The sequence below is a fragment of the Pongo pygmaeus genome, chromosome 7, assembly GCF_028885625.2.
Source record: "Pongo pygmaeus isolate AG05252 chromosome 7, NHGRI_mPonPyg2-v2.0_pri, whole genome shotgun sequence".
NCBI classification, from domain to species: Eukaryota; Metazoa; Chordata; class Mammalia; order Primates; family Hominidae; genus Pongo; species Pongo pygmaeus.
In genome coordinates this window covers 57,786,722-57,792,721 of record NC_072380.2, presented here as the reverse complement: position 1 = coordinate 57,792,721, position 6,000 = coordinate 57,786,722, and positions in this window count along the sequence as shown.

The window sequence follows — 6,000 nt, the reverse complement described above, 5'->3', positions numbered from 1 at the left end:
TTATTTGGTTAGTGTTAGTCTTTTTGTTTTTGTTTTCTGTTTGAGACAGGGTCTCACTATCTCACCCAGGCTGAAGTGCAGTGGCATGATAACAGCTCACTGCAACCTCCGTCTCCTGGGCTCAAGAATTCACTGCAACCTCCACCTCCCAGACTCAAGTGATTCTTCTATCTCAGCCTCCCAAGTAGCTGGGACCACAGGTGGGTGCCACCATACTTGGCTAATTTTTTTTTTTTTTTTTTTTTTTGGCAGAGACAGGGTCTCACTGTGTTGCCCAGTCTGGTCTTGGACTCCTGGGTTCAAGCAATCCTCCTGCCTTAGCCTCTCAAAGTGCTGGGATTACAGGTTGTGCCCAACCAGTGTTAGTCTTCTTTTACTTGGTTACACTTAATCGTTGTGAGCCTGGAGACAGAGACTCCTTGTTAAGGAGAAACCACACAAATAGTTATGAAAGATTATTTAGTAAGTTAATGGATTCATTGATTTGAAGAAGTAAAAGATTTTTGTTTCCTGGTTTTTTTTTTGAAAAAAATTCAAACCTACGGAAAAAAAGTAAGAATATTATCATGAGTTCCCAAAGATCCTTCAGCTAGATTAATCAATTATTTACTGAGACATTTGGAAGTCAGTTTCAGACATCAAGATATTCAGCCCCAGCAGTTTAGGAGGCCGAAGCAGGTGGATCACCTAAGGTCAGGTGTTCAAGACCATCCTGACCAATATGGTGAAACCCGTCTCTACTAAACATAGAAAAATTAGCGGGGTGTGGTGGTGTGTGCCGGTAGTCCTGGCTACTCAGGGGGCTGAGACAGGAGAATTGCTTGAACCAGGAAGGCGGACGTTGCAGTGAGCCAAGATTGCGCCACTGCATTCCAGCCTGGGCAACAGAGCAAGACTCAGTCTCAAAAAAAAAAAAAAAAAAGTATTTCAGCCCTGTAGCTTTAGTGTTGAACTCTTAAATCATTCTCAGTACCATTATCACACCTGAGAGAATTAGTATCAATTAATAATATCACATAGATGCTGTCCATATTTAAATTTCTCCAAATGTCCCCCAAACATTTATTACAGCTTTTATGTAACCTAGAATCTAACTAAGTGTCATACATTGCATTTGGTTGCTACATATCTTTTGTCTCTTTTAATCCTAGACTGTGTGAATATCCTATTCCCCAAAAACCTTTCATCCAGAAGTTTTAGTACCCATTACTGATCCTTGCCTGAATCAGATATTATACAGAGATTATATGGGCCTTGCAAAAATGGTGGTTTTAAAATTTTATCATTTCATCTGTATTTATTAGTGGACATAAAGAAGATCTCTCATTCTCTCTCAGCATCACTATGCACTGATGGATATTTGGTGGGTAGGGAGTTATAATCTATTACTATCATTATTTCTTTTGAGGGTCAAATTATCCCAAATTTGTCAGCAGTTCCTCCTTCAAGCTACCTTATTGGTGCATATCTGTGTATGTGTGTGTGTGTGAATATGTCTGTGTGTGTGTGTGTTTGAATGCTTTCTAGCTTTCTGGCATAAGAAATATGTTCCAGGCTCATCTTAGTCTTTCTCTGCTCTAGACTTAAAACTGTTATGTAGGTAGTCAGGAACACATAAGCAGGGCAGGAGAGCCCCTACTGCCCCCCAACCAAGAATGTCAGACAACCATCAGGTGATGGTCAGGTGGTTATTAACCTGCTTCTCTAAAATAATAATTGGTTGCAGCTGGCATCAGGAAAAGGCAGTCTCCCAATAGATAGAAACACTTAAAGTTGGTGATCAGCAGCTTCGCAATAGGATCTCAGGAGTTGGTTGAGTGGTCTCAAGCATGCACACTAAGAGGCAAATGGCAGAGTTTAACTGGTATATGACCTTCCTCTAGGAACACTCAACTGGTAAGGGAAAAACCCCTCAAGTGAGCATGTGCACAATTTTGGTAAACACACTGGGCATACAGCCCCTTTCAAGTGCTGGCAGTCCACTATGCCTATGGACAGCCACCTCAAAGAAGAATCAGGGAAGAAGGATTGCAAGACCCCAGAAGCATGCCAATGTATAAGACCCCAAGTCAAAGGTCAAACAGTGCACTTCAATCTCTCAAGTTGCTGGCTTGGCCATCTTCCAGGTGTACTTTACTTCCTTTTTTCCCTCTAAACTTGTTAGTGAACTTTCATTCCTGCTCTAAAACTTGTCTTGGTGTTTCATTCTGCCCTATGCCCCTTGGTCAAATTCTTTCTTCTGAGGAGGCAAGAATTGAGGTTGCTGTAGACCTGTACAGGTTTGCAGCTGCTAACAAAACTAGTCACTTCTCCAAGTAGCTCTGGTTCCTTCGAATGGGGAATGGTGTTTAGGAAACAAGATCTGAGTGCTAGTGTTTAAATTACCTTTGCAAAAATCATAATAGTGAGAAAATTATAACAGTGAAAGAGGTCTGACCTAACCAACTTCATCTTGCCTTTCATCTCCAAACTGTCCTTGATCATTTCTGTGTGTGAACCAAGCTAACTTTGGGAGAAATTTAGTTTATAATTTCAATGGTAATAACCCTTCCCAAAGCTATTTGCTCTGGAGCTCACAACATTTGCAACTTCCCCAATTACTCCCATAAATAACATCACTATTGTAGAACCTAAGATTGACCTTTTGAGATGTTTTTTCAGGCATTTGCATTTAGGATGACCAGATGGCCCCACCCAGACCAGCAACTCCTCTGTGGCCCCCACCCAAAGTGGACTCAGCTCATGAGGACCATTTTCTACACCCCTATAATTGCATTTCCAACCAATCAGCATCACCAATTCCCTAGCCCCCTGCCTGCCAAACTATTCTTGAAAAACCCTAACCTTGGAATTTGGTGGGAGGCTGATTTGTGTAATAATAAAACTTTGAGTAGGGCATGGTGGCTCACACCTATAATTTCAGCACTTTGGGAGGAGGCTAAGGAAGGAGGATTGCTTGAGCCCAGGAGTTTGACACCAGCCTGGGCAACACAGTGAGACCCTGTCTCTCCCTGCTACAAAAAAAAAAGTTAGCCAGACATGATGGCACATGCCTGCAATCCCAGCTATGTGGGAGGCTGAGGCAGGAGGATGCTTGAGCCTGAGAGGTGGAGGCTGCAGTGAGCCATGATTGCACCACTCCACTCCAGCCTAGGTGACAGAATAAGACCCTGTCTCAAAAAACCAACCAAACAAAAAATCTCCAGTCACTCATTTAGCTGGCTCTCTTGCAATTCCCCTGTCTTGATCAATAATTAGTTCTGCCTAGGCAATGGGCAAGATGAACCCATTGGGCAGTTTCAGTGTCTCATAGCAAGGGGTAGATTCAGATTTGTAGAGCCTGAAGCTACTATAATTTTGGGACTTTTTTTTTTTTAAAGAAAAGGAACGTAAAGTTACAAATATAAAATTAGTATATGGCTTTAGAAGTGGTTCCTCAGTGAAGGGCAATAGATTTTAAGGTTTATTAGCTTCATTATTATTGGGATATTATTGTTTTGGGGATCTTTCAGTGAAGAGAGTGTTCAAATGCAACACCACAGGTTTATTACTTAGCTTCTGTCATTTCCTATTTTTGTATAAACCAGAATGAAAATCATGCTTCCAGAGATTATCAATATATTTGTTCATTTGCTCTATCTTACGATTTTCACACAAGTGGTTTCCAGCCAGGCACAATGGCTCATGCCTGTAATCCCAGCACTTTGGGAGGCTGAAGTTGGTGGATCACTTGTCAGGAGTTCCAGACCAGCCTGGCCAACATGGTTAAGCCCCATCTCCACTAAAAACACAAAATTACCAGGGCAGGAGGGCGGGCGCCTGTAATCCCAGCTATTTGGGAGGCTGAGGCAGGAGAATCGCTTGAACTGGGAGGTGGAGTTTGCAGTGAGCCAAGGTCACACCATTGCACACCAGCCTGGGTGGCAGAGCGAAACAACATCTCAACAAACAAACAAACAAACCAATAAAAAATGGTTTCAGAAGCATAACACCAATATCCTACCAAAAATAAACCTACTAGTAATGTTCAAGATTTTCTTGCATTTCTTCTTAATATGTTATATGTCCTAGTAAGGATATACAGCAAAAGTACTATCTTCGAATGCTATTTAACTTTTTCTTTATGGTTACATTATCAATTCAATATACAATTGATTTTAATTGTTTCTGTTTGAATTCAATTTCAGGGTTTGATTTTTTATTCTCTTTGATTTAATTTTATTTTTTTAAAATGCAGAACAATGTTAAAAGAAAAATCTTAGCCAAATTAAATTGAAAAGAGTTTAATTGTGCAAAGAACAATTTGCAAATTGGGCAGCATCTCCAATCAGAATAGGTTCAGAGAGACTCCTGCCCTTCTGTGTGGTTAGATTGATGGACAGAGAAAGGAAAGTGATGGACAGAAAATGGAAGTCAGGTACAGACAGCTGGTTTGGTTACAGCTTAAAGTTTTCCTCAGTTGAACAGGGTTTGAACAGTTGGCTGCCTTTGATTGGCCAACACTCAGTGATTGGCACAAGAGTGGGCTGCAGTCTATTTACACATCTAATTAGGTTAGAGTTCACTATATACAGAGAAAACTTTAAGCTGAACTAAAATATGTAAGGAGGCAGCTTTAGGCTAAAGTTAATTTAACAGCATTTATGATTAAAAGTCAAAAAGATACACTGAGAAGTTTCACTCATCCCTATCCCTCTGTTATTGGAAAGAGGTCCCAATCCAGACCCCAAGAGAGGGTTCTTGGATCTCATGCAAGAAAGAATTTGGGTCGATTCCAAAGAATAAAGTAAAGGCAGGTTTATTAGAGAAGTAAAGAAACAAAAGGGGCCGGTGGCTCACACCTGTAATCCCAGCATTTTGGGAGGCCGAGGTGGGCACATCACAAGGTCAAGAGTTCGAGACCAGCCTGGCCAACATGGTGAAACCCCATCTCTACTAAAAATACAAAAATTAGCCGGGCGTGGTGGTGTGCACCTATAGTCCCAGCTACTCAGGAGGCTGAGGCAGAAAAATCGCTTGAACCTAGGAGGCGGAGGTTGCAGTGAGCTGAGATCATGCCACTCCTCTCCAGAGACTCCATCTCAAAAAAAAAAAAAAAAAGAAACAAAAGAATGGCTATTCCATCGACAGAGTGGCCCTAAGGGCAACTGGTTGTCTACTTTTATGGTTATTTCTTGATTACATGCTAAACAAGGGGTGGATTATTCATGAGTTTTCTGGGAAATGGGTGGGGATTTCCTAGAACTGAGGGCTCCTCCCACTTTTAGATCATATAGGGTAATTTCCAAATGTTGTCATGGTATTTGTAAACTGTCATAGGGCTGGTGGGAGTGTCTTTTAGCATGTGAATGCATTATAATTAGCATATAATAAGGTTTGAATGGAGTTGCTGTGGTTCCATTGCCTCTGACACTTCCAGTCCATTCACACTCATCCTCTACAAGGAACTATTTTTATTAATTTATGGCTTATTCTCTACTTTTTTGGTAAAAATCTGAAAATATGTGTGCAGGTTCTTATTTCTATTTTTTTCTTAAACATGCAGTCTATTATATACATTCTTTTGTTCTTTTGCTTCCCCCACCCCCACAACCTCAATACATCCCAGGACTCACTTTACATCTGCTCTGCTCATGGAGATCTTCATTCTTTTTATAAATGGACAATAGTGCGCACCGCTGGGTGCGGTGGCTCACATCTGTAATCCCAGCACTTTGGGAGGTCAAGGCCGGTGGATCACCTCAGGTCAGGAGTTGGAGACCAGCCTGACCAACATGGTGAAACCCCATCTCTACTAAAAATACAAAAATTAGCCAGGAGTAGTAACGCATGCTTGTAATCCCAGCTTCTCTGGAGGCTGAGGCAGGAGAATCGCTTGAACCCAGGAGGTGGAGGTTGCAGTAAGCCGAGTTTGCACCATTGCACTCCAGCCTGGGCAACAAGAGTGAAATTCCATCTCAAAAAAAAAAAGAAGTCCATTGAATGATGGATGCTCTACAG